The sequence below is a fragment of the Cornus florida genome, unplaced genomic scaffold (genome assembly GCF_030987335.1).
Source record: "Cornus florida cultivar Cherokee Brave unplaced genomic scaffold, ASM3098733v1 CherokeeBrave_3.0.0_Hap2_Chr10, whole genome shotgun sequence".
Classification (NCBI taxonomy): domain Eukaryota; kingdom Viridiplantae; phylum Streptophyta; class Magnoliopsida; order Cornales; family Cornaceae; genus Cornus; species Cornus florida.
Window position 1 is genome coordinate 13235827 of NW_026775580.1, and position 22421 is coordinate 13258247.

Sequence of the window (22421 nt, forward strand, 5' to 3'; positions counted from 1 at the left end):
ATATATATACGGACTACTAGTTATTGTTGGATTGACTAAGATGTATACGTGTATCGGATCTCTGCTTGGACTGTAGTAAAGTAGAACTTGTTTGTGGGCCTGACCCATCATTATTTTTCAGGTGTTCTTCAGGTTTTAAGGATTGTTCGTGCTGAGCAGGCATCAGTCTACTTCACTCTTCCAAGTCTACTTAGGAGATTCATTTATGTTTCATCTTTCAGACGTAGACAGTCATTATGGTTACTTATTCAATTGTTATTTTGTTAGGGGTCCATACAGTATGGATTCCCGAGTTGTATTGGAAGATTGATTGTATTAGAATATTTTATTATTTAATGAAAATTTATTCTGAGGATTTATTGGATTATCATTTTAGTATTCATTTCAGCATCTTTATTTTTATTTTTTTAGCCTCTTGTATTCTATGTTCGATAATTACCGATTTGTTTTTTATATCCTCGGGTATTCGGGTGTGGGCCTGGCCAACCCGCATTCGGAAATCCGAGGGTGTCACAATTGGTATCAGAGTACTCCAGGTTCAAGTGTCCTTAGGAGTGCCTTTCGTTATGTGACTTTCGCGTTGTGTCTCTTAAAACTTAGAGCCCATATTAGGATTCGTTGTACTCTATTTACAGTTCGTTAGGAGGAACTGATGTCAATTATATTCTGTAGTCACAGAATGGTTGGCAGAAGGAAGAGGATGGGATTCAAGGTGAAAACGATAAAGACCCAAAAAAGTAAATGAGTACGTTATCGATTTCATTGCTAGAAGGCAGAATTAGGGATCGAAGGTTTAGATTCGTTTGGCACTACTTTAAAGTATAAGCCAATGAAGAATTTAGGTGTATGTGACAGGTCACCGTATATCAGGACCAACACGACTTCAGTTTTTTTTCCTTAAACAAGAGAAAAGCGAGGAGGAGGAGCCCGAAGAGGATCCTAATGGAGGAGATTTCAAAGTATCCAAGGAAGAGGGTACTAAATCTTGAACATGAATGATCGTGCAAGGGTGATCTTGTGTGCTAGTATTATAGCGAATAATATTTAGTAGAATTGGTGTTGATCAATCTACATATAGTTAAACTTTCTTATCATCTCTAAAAAAGATATATAAGAAGTACTCTTCAGGAGTTTGGGGATTTGATGGAGTTCTTATTAGAACGAAATGTATGATTTTGTATCACGTTCAGGAGAGTATGGGGATTATGTTGTGACATTCTAATTCGCTTTAAAAAGTCAAGTTAAACAGTTTACATTCTGCGTATAGGGAGGATAAGGGTTAAGCCCTTAGTATTTGCTTAAGCAAACATATGATGCTTTTAAGCTATGTTTAAAGGATCTATTTCGAGGTTAGATAATTATCTACGAAACTATAAAAGGAAATTATGAAATAATCTGGTAAGGTTGATTTCAAAAGAGACTTTCTTTTCTAGACTGAACAATGTCTTAAGTAGGAGTATATTTTGTGCTATTGTGTTTGTCATTTTTGTTCATTATTCTGGTTAATGGTATGCGGTTTAGTTGGGGACACAAATATGTGATCAGCTAACTATTGTTTTTACATCATGGAATAATTGCGTTATTTACGCTAGGAATGTGAGCATGTGGTCATAGGATTTGGTAAATATACATAATTCTAGCCAATCTATTGGGCCAGGACATGCATCATTATGGTATGTTATTTTGGATGGGATAGTTAAACCATCACTATGAGTGAAAATTTTTCTAGTACAATTAATTTGATATACTTTACGCTAGGTTTGGATTCATATCATATTACAACGCCATGATAAAAGGGCTGATAATGTTTCTGTATTTGTGAGGTTGTGGTAAATAAAGATCATTGTAACGCCACAATGATTTATCAAAGGTGCTGGATTTGCTGAACATCTTCTTGGTAATTCCAGAAATTGTTACCAAGTCGAAAGGAGGATTTTGTGTTGGTTTAGGTACCTAGTAAAATGACGCTAAGTGAGGACAGTAGACTGAATAAATTTTTATCAGTTAATTCTTAATCAATAATTTATTCACGAGGGTGTGTCATTAGGAGGAGTTGCCGGTGTTGCACATGGAGGAGGAAACCAAGTCTCTTCACTTACATAAATAATATAAAATTTTCTAAAAGGTCACAATTCGCAATAATTAGTTGTTGCTAGGAAATTTACGACTTGTTGGATGGATGGAGAAATTTCATATTCTTTTGGAAGTTAAATGAGAAATTAGACTGATACATACTTTGTTAAAGAAACAGGGTGTGTCAAAGACAAGATGGTGAGACCGATCACCTATAAATAAAGAAGAGGTGTACAATGTGTATGGAAATGTCATAGTTTGTTAACTTTTGTAGATTTAAAACGATAGTTGACTTTTGATGAATAGAATTACCGGTTGACTTTCATTATTGGTAAGTCTATCACAGGTCAATGATGCATGGATTCAGTTGTAGAGTTTGCTTTTCAAGCTGCTCCAATTTAAACAATAGGTACAGACGAAAGCTGGTGGTACCAGACTAACGGTACTTTCTACAGACAAATTGGATAGAGGATGGAAGGACTGAGATTCACAACTCTTAGTTCTCTAGTCATCAAAGTAGAAATACGATGCATCATGATATGAAGCAGATGTGTGGAGGACAGGCAGGAGGAGAGACATAGTGATCTTTCTCCAAGACTAATATTTATTAGATAGTGGAGATGGACCATCAAAGATCACCAGATCCTTGCTGTTATTTCCTATACTGAAGTGAAAATGAGAGAGCATTTTATGGATTCAATTGAGGGATTACTGATTTTACACAAGGGTCAGGATTCTGGATGGGATATAGGTTAACTGATTAAATTAGGTCAGCTTAATTCTTGTCTATGTTGAACTGGTAGGACTTTAGTTTATACAAATAGAACGGATCACAAGACGGTGTAGATGGATTATAGCGGTGATTCACACTTTGTATCAAGTTCCGTCTGTTGGAAGCAAAAGTGGAAATGGATGTTCTGAATAAATGATAGAATATTTAAATCTTTTGGTTAGTTGTTGAGTTATCAGATGAATTTATAGCATGTGTAAGAATAACACTTGTTATTACTAAGGTAGTTGAGAAGGTTAACTTTGAATATCGAAGCTGCCTCTGGAAAAGGTGTTACCTTACTCAGATAGAGTTTAAAGCACTGGAGGAGGATTTAGTAGTTTCTGTAAAATAGTGATATGACGGTTGGGTGACTGAAATAGAAAGTTTATAATTTTTCTCGGTGCACTCAGACGGTTAAAAGGTATATCACGACATCAAATGTCGGTTTTGGTGAACAGGTACGGATAGGGACATGTATATGATTGCTTTAAGTGCAACATCTGCTAAAAAGGAGGAAATTTTGATAATCAGATATCATAGGAATCTTTAGCTGTAATGACCCGGTCATTTTCCTTTCTTTCCTCTTTCTCAGATTTTCGCGGATATTATTTTCCGTTGTTCTTTTCCTTTCTGATTTCAATTTCTCGTCACTTAGTGATATCTCGAGTGCTCTGGAATGATTTTTGAGACTCTTTTATTTGGATTGACAACTTCCTTTGAGAACCGCGTTATTTCCACATTTTCATTTTTCAGACACTATTCACTTTTCTTCCTTTTCCTTATTTTGTTTTTTTCCCCCTTTGTCACTTTTTGGCACAACCTCATTTTTCATGCTCAGAGTTGGTTTTTAACTTCACGTATCTTCATTCTAAATGGTTTCCACGAAATACGTATCTTTACTTTTGCAGTAAAATACTTTGGTTGCTCCCGGTGTCCATAGGGGCATGAATGCATAGTTATTCAGAAACATTTTCTTTTCTTGGGATGTTTTTCATAAATATCTTTTGAAGATATTTTATTTTAGGGGTTTCTAAGAAAATTTTGGGAAGATATTTTCATTTTGGGCCAGTTGTGCAATTTTCACTTTTTAGAGAGTCCATTATGTAATTAATGAAAGTTATTACTAAATGCCTTGTTTTGAGCCTGGATCCTCATGCAGGATTCATTTTCACTTTTTGTTTAGTCGTGTACTCATAGAATTTCTTTCTAGTCATTTTTTCCCAGTTTCAGGATTTTCTGACCCCGGTTGCCGCCAAACTTGTTTGAGGCATATCTCTCTGCTCGGGACTCAGTTTTTGACGCCGTTTCTTCCGTTATTTATATTTTCTCATCTTGGTTCTTTTTTGTTCATAGAGTTTTGCCGTTTGAGTGCGTCTGCTCAAATTCCACTTTTCCGGACCCGGCGGGACCCTTTCGGGGCACTTTTAGGGTTTTTCTATAAATAGGAGGTCTTAAGAGAAAAAGTCAGATTTTTCTCTCTCTCTCCTCTTTCTTGGCCGGCAGCCATGGCAGCCAAGGGCTACCACCCTTCTCTCTTTTTTTCCGGCCACTTCCCTTTAGTAAAACGTCGTAGTGCCTTAGTGTTTTATGTTCTCCTTGACGTGCTCTATCTTTCCCCCTTATTGGAATCTATTTTTGGCCATTTCTTGAGTTTGGTTTTGAGGTCAAGTTGGGATTTTGATGGGGCTTCCTTGGGATTCTTGTTCACTGTGTTGTCCCCGACAAAACCTAGAGGTTTCGTTGGCTTCGGAGCGGTTTCATTTTGGTGGGGATTTGAGATTTCATCTCAAATGGAGGTAGGGGGTGTTATAGTTTCAATTTTTTGTTGTCTTGCATGCTATTGATGCTTATACAACTTGTATACATGCTTTTGTTCATAATCTAGAAATTTAATTTAATTATTTCTTTGTATAAGATTGAATTTATATGATTATCTATAGCTTGGAATCAAATTGTGGCATGCTATTAAATTAGGCCATGATATGTTTATTATCATATATTAAATTAAGGACATTTGAATAAGTATTGAAACTTTTATTTAATATTTTTCTTTAGTGAAAGTTTAATTCACATGGTCGTAATTAGCATGAAATTGACTTGTAATATGATATTAAATTAGGCCTTAGTATGTTCTTTAACATATGTAAATTTGGGAATATTTGAAATTGATTTAAAATCTAGAGGAAATTAATTAATTAGTTTAATTAATTTCATTTTAAGTGTTGTAGTCACTTAATTGGATTTTTAACTTGATATTGTTGATAACCATGCTATGCCCCTTAACATATATTAAATTGAGGTTATTTGGAATTTATTTGAAATCTAGAGAATTTAATTATTTTTATTTAATTAAATTCTATCTAATTGTCCCATGGATTTAATCATGATTTAGAAGTTGTTTCTATGTTAAGATCATGGATTTGGACTTGTTGCGTATTCACTTGATTATGTTTAAAGTATTGAAGAACATTGTTGTTAAAATTGTATTCATGAGAATATGTTTCTAATATGAATATATTGTTGACTTGTGATTTTATAACATTATGAATATGGAATGCTTATTGTGCACTATTGGAAGTTAAATTACCAACTTGTTACTATGTAGTAGTAATATGAGATTCTTGTGAATTATTGGTAATATAAGTCTTGTAAACTTCTTGCTACAATGTCGTAGAATTAATGTGAAAGTTGACCATGGAAGCAAGATTTAAGTTGTTAAGTAGATGATATTGTTTTGTACATTGTATCATAGTAAAAACTTGACATTATATATGCCATTTTAGAAATGAAACTCTAAGGCATGGATTGTGTGGCTTCAACTTACTTGTGCATGGAAGGTGGTTTCATGCATTAATTAAGTATGTATAAGTTTTGAACTTATTTGTTGATTTTGGAGTCACTTGGGACATTGTTACTGTGATATGGCTAGAGTTTGGCTCTAGTACGGGAGGTATGAGTTCTCCCCATTTGAGATAGTGTGCACTAGGGTGGTCTTCCCAGCGGGTTAATGCCCAGAATAACCATTTTGATCTTGGTTTAGTCCGAGACGTGATGTCCAAGTCTTCCACTATTTGATTTCGCATTCAATTCCAAGTTGACAACCAATGTTTAATTGTGGTTTTGGTTATTGGCGATTTAATGTTGTTAAGTACATTTATGCATTATGATTTTGAATGGATCATAGCATACTTTTAATGTTGTTAAGTACATTCATGTTTAATGATTTTTGATGAATCATTGTAAACTTTGATGTTGTTAAGTACATTATGTTGTATTGTTCAAATGTAGCTTAGGAATGATCCTATAGATTCATTTGGAACATAGACGTTAGGTGGCATGACCCACTTTTGTCGTTTTCGCATTTTAGATTTCAAGTTGATAAATTAGAGAATCTATGTCTTGATGTATGGTATTAGAAATTCTAATTATACTAAATTGCTATGTTTAGTTGTTTTCGTATTTTAGATTTCAAGTTCATAACTTTGAGAATCTATATCTTGTTGCTTTATATAGCATGCTTCTATGTTGTTGAAATTGCATAAAGGATGTGTTTTATGCTAGAAATGATTTAAGGTAGCTTAGGATGCTCTCTGAGTCTCACCTTTGACATAGACGTTAGGTGGCATGACCTTTTTGAATTGTTCCAAGTTAATGTAAAAATCTGTAAGAAATCGAGTTGATGCATGCTCATTCCTTACGAGTAAAGTTACTGGGGGTATTGTTCAGGTACAAGATTCAAGATTCGGAGATTTACACTTGCCTTGGGTAGTTTGGAGATTTGAAGTTTCTTTTAAACTATTCTTGTGCACATGCAAGTCTTAGCATGTTTACGTTTTACTTTTGATGTTGCAACACTTAGTTAGGTTCAATATGATATTTTTGCCTTATAACATGTAAAGTGTACTTTGATACACTATTTGGAACCTATTTGATATGTATAATTTGAGGCCGAAGGCCACAAACTTTAAAGTTCAAGAGTACGCATTTAAATTCCAAGTCTTGCCTATGAAATGTAAATTTTCCTAACTTTGAGGTTTGACATGTCAAATTTTGTAAATGAAATGTAATGAGGCCGTAGGCTATTGTAGTATGTTTAAAATATCATTTTACACTTGTGTGTATATTCACATGCTCAATCTCCCCTAAAAAGAATCAATTTTTAACCTATGCATATGGGTGGAATGAATCATATAGGTTCCCTTGCAAGTCTCACACGTTTAGAAGGGCTTTTAGCAGTTTTTGAGGAGTTTCGGTCGACCGATGGCTTTTGGGAACTTCAATGAACAGTAAAACACTCATTCCAGTAGCCATTTTCACCGTTTGTGCCCAGTTCGGTCTACCGATGGCTTATTTCTGTAATGACCCGGTCATTTTCCTTCCTTTCTTTTTCGGAAATTTCATTTTTTTTTTCGACTTTTTCCCTATTTTGTCTTTTTCTCGTTTAGCATTTTTTCTTGCATAACCTCACTTTTTTTGTTCGGATTTGACTCCGGTTTTGCACACATCCATGATATTTAATTTCCATGATATCTACAATTTTACTTTTGTAGAAAAGTATGCTAAATATTTACTTTTATTGTAAAGGGCATAAATGCATGACTTTTGGTAATTTTTCATAACTTGAGGGGCTCTTTGGTAATTATGCAAAGTAATTATTTTTCGTCTTAGGGACCATTTTGTAATTTAATTTGGAAATATTTTCAAAAAGGACCTTTTTGTAATTTTTAAAAAATGTGACAAGTGTCACACTCTCATAGTGCACTTGTTGATCTTGTGGTGGAATCACTTGGAAGCCTTGGTTAATGACATATAGAGGGTGGAGATTCACCCATTTGTTGGCCTAGGATAGGAGCACTTGTTGGCATGGATGGTTGACAAGTGTAGGCTTGATATTTAATCTTTGAAACTTACTTAGATTCATGACAAGTGTAAGACTCACCTTTAGTCTTGCAAGTGTGTGTGTGAGAAGTAATGCAAGAGCACCTAGTGAGTGGAGAATTGTAATGACCCTGTCTTTTTTCTCCTTTTCCTTTTTCGGCGATTTACTTTTTCTTAGTTTTTTTCTTATTTTGTCTTTTCCCTATTTCGTTTTTTTCCCCTTTTTAATTTTTCCTTGCATAACCTCACTTGTTGTGCTCGGATTTGATTCCAGTTTTGCATGCATTCATGATATTTGATTTCCATGATATTTGTATTTTTACTTTTGTAAAAAATACATTTTAGTTGCTTACTTTTTCATAAAGGGCATGGATGCATACTTTAGTGTAATTACTCATTATTTTCGGGGTTTTTGTGTAATTACATAAAATAATTATTTTTCATTTTAAGGACTATTTTGCAATTTATTTTGGAAGATATTTTGAAAAAGGACCTTTTTGCAATTTTTGAAAAATGTGACAAGTGTCACATTCTCATGGTGTCACTTGTTGGCAATGGGGTGGGATGACTTAGATTTGTAATCTCTTGACATTTGGAGGGTGGAGATTCACCCACATGTTGGCCTAGGATTGGTGCATTTGTTAGCTTGGATGGTTGACAAGTGTAGGTTTAGGATTAAGCCTAGGAAGGAGCCATTGATTTGTGACAAGTGTAGGATCATGATTTAGTCTTGCATTGTGTGTGTGAGAGAGGTAGTGTAAGAACACATAATGAGTGGAGGATTTCTAGCCCTTCCACTCACCATTTCACACTTTATCTTTTTCATTTCACATGTTCTTCAAGAACCCTAGCCTAGCCACCATTGGAGAAAAGCTTGGTTAATAGCTTTGACTTCATTTTCGGCCTCCTTCCATTCACCCTAGACTTAAAACTTTGGAACACAAAAGTTTCCCCCCACTCTCCTCTTTATTAACCCTAAATTTGTTTTCCATTTTGAGCTTGGTAGCTTAGATTATAGAGATTCAATTCTCTATTGAGGTAGGGGTGGTAGTATGTTTATATTTTAAGTGTTTTACAATCCTTGAGGTTTAATATATATTGTATACATGCTTTTAATATGATAGTTTTGCATATTATAGGAAACCCTCACTTCTTGACTTAGGGTTTATGGATTTAAGCATGTATGATATGTATAAATCATATGTAAAAAGGATTATATAATTTAGTATTATGCTAAATTCTTATATTTTCACATGTAGTGATGATATAGAACTCTTGTAGAACTATTAATGTTATATGCAAATTCTATTGACTTGAATTACTATATTGTTGTGATAATAATTCTATATTCTTGTGGATTACTAATTGTAATTATCATTGAAGCTTATTGCTTTAAATGTTGATATTTAGTGTATAAAACTTATTGTTGAGGCATGATTGAATTTGATAAGTTGGTGGTATTGTATTGTGCATAATATCATGATGATGACTTGTCATTTAGGATGACATTCTAGACTTGGAATCCTAAGACATGGTTAGTATGGTTTCAAAGTACTTGTGCTTGTAAGGTGGTTAATATGCCTTATTATCTATGTATAAGTTTTGAACTTAATATATTTTGGATTCTTTTGGAACATTGTTAAAGTGATATGGCTAAAGTTTGGCTTTAGTGCGGGAGGTATGAGTTCTCCCCAATTGAGATAGTGCACACTAGGCTGATTTTCCCAGCAGGTTAATGCCTAGAATAACCATTTTGATCTTGGTTTAGTCCGAGACGTGATGTCCAAGTATTCCACTAATTGATTTCGCATTAAATTCCAAGTTGACAACCAATGCTTAATTGTAACTTGTGATTTTTGTTATTGGCGAATTGATGTTGTTAAGTACATTGATATTGATATGTGTTGTTAAGGAATATTTAAGTTAGTTTAAGATGATCCCTTAGAACACCTTGAACATAGACGTTAAGTGGAATGCTCCCTTGTATTTGTCTGTATTGATCTTGCAATGATATTGAAACTTTAGGGTATACGCATATGCTTCTTCCTACGAGTAACTTGATTACTCACCCTAATGGTTTGTGTTGTTTTTTAGGTAAGGAGACTATGTTCTTGGATGCTTATCATCCTTAGAGGCTAATGAGCAATTTGGAACATTTTTTTTTTTGTATATTGACATGTAAGTGTTTAGCATGCTTAACTTTGATGTCATATTTTGTATACCATGGGTGTATGGTATTTTAGAAGCTTATGTAGCTTTCTTGATGTGTAATGATACTTAAATATTTGCTTTTGACATTACAAACATGTATGTTAAAAGGCCAAGGGCCAAGTATGTTTACTTTTGCATCTATACTCTTTTGGTGTCAAACTTTTCTTCAACAATGTATTTTAACCATCTTGGAGGTTTGCCACATGTCAGAGTCTATTCAGCAGATGTTTTGTCAGCATATTGCATGGATGCAGATCCTAGTACTGGCACCAGCACCGGCACCAGTTGCTAATGAGGCATTGGACTACTTCATGAAGTTATAGAGGGTTAAGATCGACCAGATGAATGAATGAATGAGTCACGAGTTTATTATTTAAATTAATTAATTTAATTTTAATTTAAAATTTATAATAAAAAAATTTAATTTAAATTTTGAATTAATTTTTTTTCAATTTTAAATTTAAATTTAAATAGATTCAATTTTTTCAATTTTAAGGAGACAAACAAAGAAATCTAAACACACGACAAAGTTGTTGAAATTAGCCAATACTTACATGAGAAAAACAACTTTGAAATGATATCAAAGAGTAATTGGTCCTTTCCGAATCAATTAGCTGCTGAGTTGGGGTCCATGTTATCATTTGATTCATTTCCAAAGTGAAAAACATAATTACAGTAATTATAATGCTTTCGTCGTTTGTTGGCCAATTTAACTAGCTTAATCCACTTGTGTTTTTATCATACCCCTTTTAACTTAAATAAAAAGCCAGTCTCAATTATTTTTGAAATACTGATCATTAAATAATAATAAAAAATTGTGTATAAAACTTCTCTCTCTATGTATAAAGTATATTCTTTTGTTATTTGGACTTTTATGATGATTTGAGTGACAAATAGAATCATTTCCAACAATGTCATGTGTGGACCATATGATTGATCTAGGAGAGTATAGGACCATTGGCCTAGGGCTTTGCTGATAAATAAAATAAAGCTTGTGGGGTCCTCCCTATCTTTTGATTGTTGAGTTGGGCCCTGAAATGTAAGTCAAAAAACCAATTAACTTTATATATATATATATATATATATATATATATATATTTTGTCCAAAAAAAATGCAAAACAGAGTTAGAAGAAAACAACAAAATGAACAAATTCCTTTAAAAAGTAGTTTTACACCATTAACTGATATGAAAGCCCATATTTTGCTCATAACTTTCAAATTAAGCATTAAATAGTATGAAAGATTGATACTTTAGATTTGAATTTTCTATTGCTTTTAATTTATTTCAATACCAGAGCACATAAATCATTCAACTCGGAATTGCAAATACAAAGTTCAGTAAGTCTAAATGGGCCTGGCATTCCTATTAGCGGACTTGGACTTATTTAGCTTAGCCCATTTACTCAAAGTATGGGCCAAGTTTCATTACCTTGCTTTTAATTGCAAACCACCAAATATAACGGTGGTGCAGTGTGTGTATGATAAGTTACAAAGCGGGAGCGGGAGCGAGAGCGAATTTGAGAGTGAGAGAGTGAGAGCGGTAGAATTAAGTCACAAGGAGTGAGAATTTGAGCAAGAACGTACACGGAGCGTGAGAGTAATACCTATTGAAAAGGATTAAGAACGCACGCAAAGTGTGAGAGCGATACCTATTGAAAAGGATTCTGTAACTTAATGTGTATGTCTTGATGTGGTTTTCATATATATGGGAGACAATATTAGTACTCTACTTTTCTCCAATTGCACTACATTTACCTTTTTCTTTTAAAGGAAATGACAAGAAAATCCTTGAATTCATTAATGCAAAATTCCTTAATTTATGATGTCATAACTACCCTTTATACAACTTTGATTTTGATTTTGAATTTTTTTTTTTTTTTCACCTTCTTTACTTTCTTTAATATATATTTTTTTACTTTCCTTTTGTATTTCCGAAGGTCCTCTCAAAGAAAATGATTTACTCCATACTAATAATTTTATTTTTGACAATCAAGAGGAATAATTTATTCCATAGTGACTATTTTTTTTTTTTTAAAAATCTAAAGAGATATTTATTCAACAAAATTGACTTTTTTTCAATTTTGCCAAAATAGGTAACTTTTTTTTTTTGGTAATTTTGTATGAGTCGTGTCAAAAGAAATAATTTTATGGATAAAAATAATCTCTTTTTTTTTTTCTTATTAAAAGAGATAATTTAATAGATATAATTTTTTTTAATCTATCTTCCTTTTACACTTTTTATTATTATTATTTTTTTAGGATCCTGACGATAGAGAAAATTTATTTAATAAATATATATGTACATGTACCCCCTTTCTCTACGGCCATTCTCTCTTTACTCACATGAAACCCAACAATTCAATCTCCTACCACTCTCTCTTTAAATTGAAAATCAGAAGCAAAACAGAGCTCAAGTATCATTTTGGCCTTACCTGGTACGAACTGGGTCTTGCAACTCTCGCCGGAAGTAAGCCCGCCGCCCCTTATCTCTTCCTTCCATCATATACATATTGCAGAGACACCCATCATATACATCACACATATATTTGCACACACACAGGTATATATAAATATGGGTAAATATATATATGTACATGTATACATAACAGAGAACATAAGAGACGACCATCGCAACGTGGCGCTCTCAAAACGGCGGTGGCCCTCCATGATTTCGCGATGCTCCACAACAGCGTTCACCAGTCACCACTACCACAAAGGCGGCACCGCAGAGCTCGGACCATCGCGCCCGCCGTTCGCTGTGGGTCGAATCAAGATCGGGCTGTGGTCGTGGAACTGGGTTCGAGGAACGTCTTAATTGGAATCGTTGCTGTCTCAGGCCGTCCGTGACCGCTGTTCGTTGTGGGTCGGATCAAGATCATGATCCATGGTCGTGTCCTCGGGTGACGATTGAGAGGATGGGTATGGGTTTGATGATGAGGGCGATTGAGGAGGAATTGAGAGTGATATGGTGTATCAAACTTCTGTCGTCACAAAAGACCTCTGTTGTTGGGTTTCTTTGTGGAGAAAGACAGAGAGAGTCCATAGCGAAAGGGGACTGTTGAGAAGAAAAGAAGTTTTGGTCTGATGAGCGAGAGTAGAGAGGAGAGATAAAGGGCCAGTAATGTAATTTGATTCAAAAGTTAAAAAAAAAAAAAAAAAAAAAAGGGGTATTTTAGGTAAGCAATTAAAATGAACAGTAAAATTTCATGTCCACGTCATCATTTAGGTTAACCTCATTTTATTGAAACTACCAGGCTTTGACTTAACCCTATAGTACATATGGCTCCATAAATACACTTATATGTAAAAATTCCTAATTTTTAAAATGGTTACTTTTTATTTTTTTATCTGGCAAAAAGAGGCAATTTATCTAATATAAAAAAATTTATTCAAAATTTATTTTATTTTATTTGTATTGTCTAAAAAAACTTAAAATAATAAAGATTAGAGATAAGGAAAGAAAATATGAAAGGACAGTTGTGTCATTTAAAGAGTAATAATTATTTACTTGTAAAAGTAAAGTTAGAATTGTAATCTCATTTAAGATTGTAGTGCAAATGTTAAAAAGTTGAGAGTGAATATTGCTTCCCTATATATATATTATTTTGACAAAAATCAATTGCCAACTCTTCTATCTTGACAAAAAACCAATCACCAACTCTTCTATCTTGACAAAAAATCAATTACCAAGTCCATGTAATTCTCCGAATTTGTTAATCTAGAGAGAAATATAAAAAACGTTAATTACTAATGAAATTGCAGAGAATGAGGAGGAAGAAAGGTTTTAGGATCTAATTCTCATTCAATAATTCTATCCATGCTAATTTTAATTTCTCTAATTTCCTAGCATTACTTTTAATATGGATCATGTTATTCATTTACCCTTCATATCTAGTATACTTGGTGAAAATGATTTAATATCCAAATCATTTTTTTAATAGATTCTCTCATTTTATCTCATTTTACGAATATATTGATTGTCTTACCCTTTTTTGGTTTGACACACGTCCATCTAAAGTTCGCATGTTGATTTGATCTTCCATTTTTGTTTTGATATTTAATTGGTGTGGCGTTTGGCTGATTCTATCACTAAATTGGTCCCACTACTAAATTTAAAGCCATTAAAGTTTAAACTTTTCTATACATTCATATATTTATGCTCCAAAATGCCAAAAGTCACGACTCCGGTCCCATTACCTATATTGGGCTTGGAGTGTAGACTTCATACATTAATTTTAGAATTAGACAAATTATAATTCAAAAATTTTAAATTAAGAATAATTATATTTTTCATGACAATTAGTGCGGGCACCTCATATGGTGGGGTCATATAGGACAACGGGTATTCGGTAATCGACTACATTAATCAGTGAAGAGCACTCAGTCTTGACTACAAGGACCGATTGTCAGAAATCTCTGCTGCGGAGATGTGTATGCATGGAATGCATTGGGGCCTTCTTTACATTCTGCAAGGTACAAAACCTCGCACATTTGAAGAATTGGCAACACGTGCCCATGACATGGAGATCAGTATGAAATCCCATGAAGGCAAAAGTCCCGTGGCCATAGAACCACGCAATGATAAGAAAGACTGGAAGAAGGGTGATAAGTCATCAAAGACCGCTACTAAAGATTCCATGGCTATCTCAACCACCCCAATTAAGATATCTGTTAAAGATGATAAGAAGGATGGGCACCAGTTTGAGCACCGGTGGGCTCGCATGGGCGCCGCGCGCGCATGGGGGCCGTCATGGCTCCCTTCGTCAGGTCGCCGCGACATTGTTTTTATTTTTGGCCTTTCTCCCTCGTCCGAACTCCAAATCGAGTGATCTTTTTTTTGAAGTTGACTAATTTTTCATCGTCTATCCAACGGTGTACTAGATTACACCCGGATCCTTCTGAATAATTACCAGTTTACCCTGTTAGCCTTAATTGCTCATTTTTCTTTGTTTTGCCATTTCGCCTTCGTCTAGATTCCGAATCATGCGATTCTTAAGTTCATCGTGTTTCCAGTGGTGTGCTTAGTAGCACCAGATTTTATATTTTTAAAAATTATCATTTTGCCCTTGGGGCTAAATTTGCCCGATTTTCTTTTAATTCGCTTTCGTTACTTTTTTTTTGAGTTCTGTGATTTCATGGGAAGTCACAGATGTGTCTTGGGAATGACGTACATTTCCAGAGACCTTGCTTCTTGTAGTAAGACAATTTTGCCCTTGGGGGCATGTTCGGTCTTTTTCTGATCCTTCACTTCCGCATTGTTTTCGTTGAGATCCGTGGCCTCATGGAAGGTCACTCTGGCTATTAAAGATGTATTACATCTCCCTAGTTTTGTTTCTATATTTGCTTTCACATTCGGATCCGTTATCGGGTCAAACTTCGGTTCATCACAGGACACACTGGCTTGAAAAACTAGGGCCTTCACAGGAAGATCCAGAGGATGAGGAGATTGAGGAGACTGAGGCAGCAGACAGTGCAGAAGCAGAGAGAGGAGCTAAGTTTGATCTTCAGCAGGACCCACCAGTTGGTTCTCAGTCTCACTCTCATCACTCAGTGAGCCAGTTCGAGCTGTAGTCTAACGCTGACTCGAGATCACTTTAATGAAAGACAACAAGGTCAAAGACTTCACCTCCTATATGGAAGTAAGTCGACCAAAATCAACTGAATCCTCACCAAGGACTCAAGACAACAATGGTGATCCTCATGGACCAACCAACCCCAAAACTGTGCACAATATAACGAAGAGAAAAGACTCACTCCTTGTGAAGTCCCTTACTCGTACCAAGAAAGAGAAGAAACCCTATTCTCCCACAAGTGTCAACACGACAAATATGAAAAAGGAGCAAAAAGGGAAAAACTAAACATGAAAGTCGTGCACAAAACAAGGAAGTGTAACTACCAAGAAAGTAAATCTACTCGCATAGATAAAATCAAGAGTATATGTAGCACGTCTCCACGTAAGCACAAAATCATAGTAACAACATGGCATCTCTAAGCATATAAAAAATGCATGCTAATGCCACACAACAAGAAAGCAAATGTGGACACACTTCCACCTACTCATGCATCGCAGTATCATAAATCATACTACTAACATGGTAGTAAACGAAACTGCAGAAGATAAAAATGATACAACCATTTACCCAATGGACATTGTGTCCTAGAGTGTCTAGGTAAAAGGAAAGACCAGTCCTAGCCATAAACTGACTCCAAAAACCAACGCAACAACAACCTATCTCAAAACAAACATGAGCCCTTACCACAAATTTAAGACTCTAACAATCCATCTCCGAATCTAGAGGTGACATTACAAGTGACACTAATAATGCAATGCTCACTCTACCCAAAACATCAATCAATCGACTTGATCCCAAAAGCGTCATCACGTAAGAGAACTTGAGGGAAATGGAAACCATAGCCATACCAACAACAACCAAATCAAACACTACGACTGATCCCCAAAATAACCATCACCATCATTGATCAAAGGACTATACCTATCAGGACAAAACCAATATTGATTCCATCCGAATTGCACTTGTAGCTAGCCAGTACAGTAGCATAATAGTGCCATGCACCCGCCCACAAACGTACCCGCCCATGAAAATCGCAATCCCAGAGGAATCATCCTGAACAATCAAGGATCCTAAGAGGTCCATAACCTCATCTTGACCAAAAACCAACAAATTCAACACTATGGCAACGCCAAATGACTCACCTCATAAGAGCCTAAACAAAAGGTGTTTTACCACCTACCTCAAAACCAATGTTAGGTCACCAACAACCTACACTACCATGAAACTGTGACGACAAACATCATCAACCTTAACTTGTGCCTTAATGACCAATCCCGTGTCATGCCAAATATGCAACGCAGTTATGCATACACAATTCTAATCTAGCATATATCATATATCATGCTCTTTACATTAGAATAAAATCATGCTAAACAAACGACGACATGCCACATATAGCACATAAACATGTTATCAGAACAAAACATGTTATCATAAAGCATACAAATACATAGAGCATGGCAACAAAAGCATGATATGCACCCAAACCCGTCCTCCAAGGTTTTCAAACCTAGAAGCTCTGATACCACTTGTGACGGCCCAAGTTTTTCAACCCGGTGCGTCAATGATGTCCCGAAAGTTGACCTAAAAACGGGTCTTAAATACGGAAGTGAAAGAAACGAAAGCATTGAGTGCTCGTTCGACGCTCATCAGTGCCGAGAGCTCGTTCGGCACTCAAAAAGGCTGAGCACTGGTTCGGCACTCATCAAGGCCGAGCACCTGTTTGGCACTCATAAAGGTCAGACGTTCTGACCTACATGGTCAAGCGTTCTGATAAAAATTTCAAGCATTTGGACAAAAGGTTCAAATGTTTGGACTTGCATGGTCAGGCGTTCTGACCTACATGGTCAGGAGCTCTATCAGAAGCATCAGGCGTTCAGACTGCCAAACGACAAAACAGAAGGAACAACTAGTCGAACGACAAAACAGAAGGCAAACATTAGCCGAATGACAAAACAGAAGGCTCTAACAGCCGAGCGACAAAATAGTATGCAAGTCTAAGGCAACCTTAAGGCTATGCATACATTTCCAATGATCCCAACAAGTTTAAAACATACTTGTGAACTTTAAAGTTTAATAGCCCCTTGGCCTCATGTTATACATACACATAAAATGAATATCAAAAGGTGTGTTTAGGCACATATTACATGTTTAAAATCAAATATACACATTTTGACATAAAAAGCTACAAATGGCATTTCATCCAACCTTTACAAGAATAGAAACCTTCAAGTCCACAATCATCCAAGCATACCGGAATCTCAACCTTGATTCCTGTACCTGAAAAATGGCCCCAGTAACTTTGAAGTGAGTAACATAAAGCTACTCATAGGTGATGAGCATGCAAAGACCCAACGTTTTACAAGATTATCACATTGATGTGAAACAATTCAAAAGGTTATGCCACTTAACGTTTATGTCAAAGGTGAGACTCAGGGAGCATCCTAAGCTACCTTAGAACATTTCTAGTATAAAACACATCATTCATGCTATTTCAATAACATAGGAGCATGCTATACAAGCAACCGGATATAAATTCTCAAAGTTATCAACTAGAAATCTAAGATACGAAAACGACAAAAGTTGATCATGCCACCTAACATTTATGTTCCAAATGAATCAATATGATCATTCCTAAGCTACATTTGAACATTTAAAGCATAAATGAACTTAACAACATTATAAACATGCGATGATTCCTTACAAATCATAATGCATAAATGTACTTAACAACATTATAAACATGCGATGATTCCTTACAAATCATAATGCATAAATGTACTTAACAACATAAATTGCCAATAACCAAAACCACAAATCACAATTAAACATGATTGTCAACTTGGAATTGAATGCGAAAACAAATAGTGAAATACTTGGACATCAAATCTCGGATAAAGTTAAGACCTAAACGGTTATTCCGGACACTAACCCGCTGGGAATGCCACCCCGTGCGCACAAATGACTTAGAAGACTTTTGTCTCCGAACTAAAGCCAAACCCTACCCACCATCTCAATGTAACAATGTCCCAAGTGACTCCAAAATCATAGATAAGTTCAAAACTTATATAAACTTAAATAATGCACGAAACCACCTTCCATGCACAAGTAGGTTGTAACCACACAACACATGCTCTAAATCCACAACTACTATAGGATGACAAATGTCGAATCTTCAGAGTGTGATTCGTTACACGCTATAATAATATATTTCAATGTTGAAAACATAACTCATAAATCCATTACAAGTCTAAAATCATGATTTAAACATATAACCAATGTCAAACACATGATTAAATCATTAACACAAAAGAAACAAAATTAATTAAATAAACTAATTAATTTCCATAGGTTTCAAATCCCAACCAAATGATCCCTAATTAATACATGTTATACAACATAACTTGATCATTACATATATTAATTCAAAAACTTAATTAGGCTATTGGAATAATAAAATGGAATTTAAATAAATCATAATAATTAAATCCCTAAATTCTAAAATAATATCAAATGGTCCCAAATTAATATATACTAGTATACAAGCCTTAATCATCACAAATATCAAATTAAAAACTTGATTAAGCCAATGAAACTTTTAAATAGATTTTAATTAATCATTTAAATTAAAATCTCTAGATTTTCATACTCATCCAAATGCTCTCAAATTAAAGTATGTTAAAGAACATGCCAAGACTCAATTTAAAAGCATACTACAAGTTAATTTCATGCAAGGTACGTCAATGAGAATTAAACTTTCACCAAAGATAATTATTAAATAAAAAGTGCAATTCTTATTAAAATAATTCCAATTTAATATATGTTAACAAACATATCAAAGCCAAACATTTTAGCATGCCACAATTTAATTCTAAGTTATATACATCCTTATAAATTAAATCTTATACAAAGAAATAAATATTACAAATTTTCTAAATTTGATACAAGGCATGCAAACAGGTTGTATAATCATAGAAAACACTCAATACAACACATACATAATCCTAAAACACCCCCTACCTCAATTTGAGATGAAAATCTCAAAAGCCACCAAAATGAAACCGTTCCAAAACCGACGATACTTCGGGGTTTTGTCGGGGACAACATGGTGAACAAGAACCCCAAGGAAGCCCCATCAAAATCACAACTTGACTTCAAACCCGAACTTAAGAAATGGCCAAAACGAGATTCCAATCGGTGGAATCGAAGGCCTCGTCAAGGTGAACATAAAACACTAAGGCACTACGGCGTTTCACTGAAGGGAAGAAGCTCAAAAGAGGAGAGAGAAGGTGGCAGCCATGGAATCTGGCCAAGAGAGGGGAGAGAGAGAGAGAGAGAAAGATCTAATTTTTCTTTCTAAGACCCCCTATTTATAGAAAAACTCAAAAAGTGCCCCGAACAGGCCCGACGGGTCCGAAAAAGTGGAATTCGCCCAGACGCGCTCAAACGGCAAAACTCCATGAACAAAAAAGAACCAAAATGAGAAAATATGAATAACAAAAAAAAAAAAACGGCGTCGAAAACCGAGTCCTGAGCAAAAAGATATGCCCCAAACAAGTTCGGCGGTAATTGGGGCCAGAAACCCTGAAACTGGAGAAAAACGACCAGAAGAAAATTCTAAGAGTACGCGACTCAACGAAAAGTAAAAATGAATCCCATACGAGGATTCAGGATCAAAATAAGGCATTTTTGTAATAACTTTCATTAATTGCACAATGACCCCTACAAAAAGTAAAAACTGCACTAATGACCCAGAATGAAAATATCTTCCAAAAATATTTTCTTAAAAACCCCTGAAATAAAATAACTCCAAAAGATATTTATGAAAAACACCCCAAGAAAAGAAAATGTTTCTGAAGAACTGTGCATCTATGCCCCTATGGACACCGGGAGCAACCAGAGTACTTTTCTGCAAAAGTAAAGATACGTATTTTGTGGAAACCACTTAGAATGAAGATACGTGAAGTCAGAAACCAACTCCGAACACAAAAAGCGAGGCTATGCAAGCAAAGTGACAAACGGGAAAAAGACAAAATAGGGAAAAGGACGAAAAGTGAATAGTGTCCAAAAAGTGAAAATGTGAAAATGACTCGGTCCTCAAAGGAAGTCGTCAATCCAAAGAAAAGAGTCTCAGAAACCATCCCCGAGCACTCAAGATTACACTAAGTGACGAGAAGCCGAACTTAGAAAAGGAAAGATCAACGAAAAAAAAAAATATCCGTAAAAATTTGAGAAAATGAAAGGAAGGAAAATGACCTGGTCATTACACTAAAATGACTCTCACTGGACTATAGGGCGGCCTTTACCTGAATAGTCGGGAACATGCAAAAACGCACCGTAAGGTGGGCATAAGTACCTAAACCTAACAAGGCACACAACTATCCACTATATCCAGCTAGGCATCCTATGCATATACGCCACTTAACCACAGATCCTGAGACTCAAGCTCATATCGTGGCATATATCTATATATATATATATATATATATATATATATATATATATATCATATCCATCCTATACAAAGCATAAAAGCAAAGTATTCAACCATAGTATTTCAATGGCATGTCAACCAACTAATTCCGTTGACCTGACATGAATAAGTAGGACTTAACTCTATGGTTAATCCATTCCCTTATAACATGAATAGGTAGAACTTAACTGATAAGTTAATCCATCCCTAATATGCCCCCATCCCATAATGGTGTATTAATCCACACAATTCAATAATCGATGCAATAGATATAACAGTTCATCACTTAATCCAAAAATAATAATAACATAATATTGTGTTACTAAATCATAAGAAAGACTTATAATTTATTTAAGCTTCCTACATCATGTATCTCACATAAATTGAATCTTAAACATGCTGATAATTTATTTTACAGCCAAGTAAGCATTCCCATATACATCTCATGCTAAACATTTAATCTCAATAGTTAGAACAAATTAAAAAGATTAACTTCATTTATTCTTTAAATAATTCAAATAGCATGCATCGTTATGATCAAGCTTATTTAAAATTCATTTAAAATCATACATAATCCTTATTTAATGTTCGGGACCCTTCACAATCAATTTGGAGTTAATTTAAACAGTTTTTATAAAAATTTCCCAGGTAAGGCTCGAGCCCTGAAGGGGTAGGCTCGAGCTCTGGTTAGGCTCGAGCTTTGCTGCTGTAGGCTCAAGCCCTAGGTTAGGCTCGAGCTTTTCAGTGAGAGGCTCGAGCTCTGGGTAAAGCTCGAGCTTTTCAGCAAGCCATAACTAAGCTCGAGCACTGTTACATGAAACAGCCCCAAAACCTAATTTTAAGCTCCTTCTTCATTGTTAAGGGTTCTAAAACATGCTACTAAGTCCCATTAACACATAAGCATGAAAATACATCATTATAACATTTAGAAATCCCTAAAAACAATCAGATTTAATTCTTGAATTTATCAATTCATACAACAAGAACAATCATGAATATAACTCATAAAACCTATGTTCTAGATCAATTTAAACATGGATTCCAATTTTAATTATCCTTTACACATCCCTAAAGTTATACTAGAGATATGTAGATCATAGATCTAAGAAAGAAGTGTAGAACAAAGAACTTGCCTTAAACTTGCTGATTGAAAGTTAAACTCCTCCTTCTTGTTCTTTTTCTTTAATGTTCCTTCTTATTCTTCCTTATTTCTCTTCCTCTTTCTCTCTCTAACTTTCTCTCTCTAGCTTTCTCTTTCTAGGTCTATTCTCTAGGTAAATATATATAGATAAAATATACTACATATTCTTCTAAACCTAACATACGTCTGACAATTCACAAACTAGATAACTAATTTAATAAAACATTATTTTAATAATAAATATATAGATATATGTATACTAAATATATATATATATAACTACTAATCCCCATGGGTTA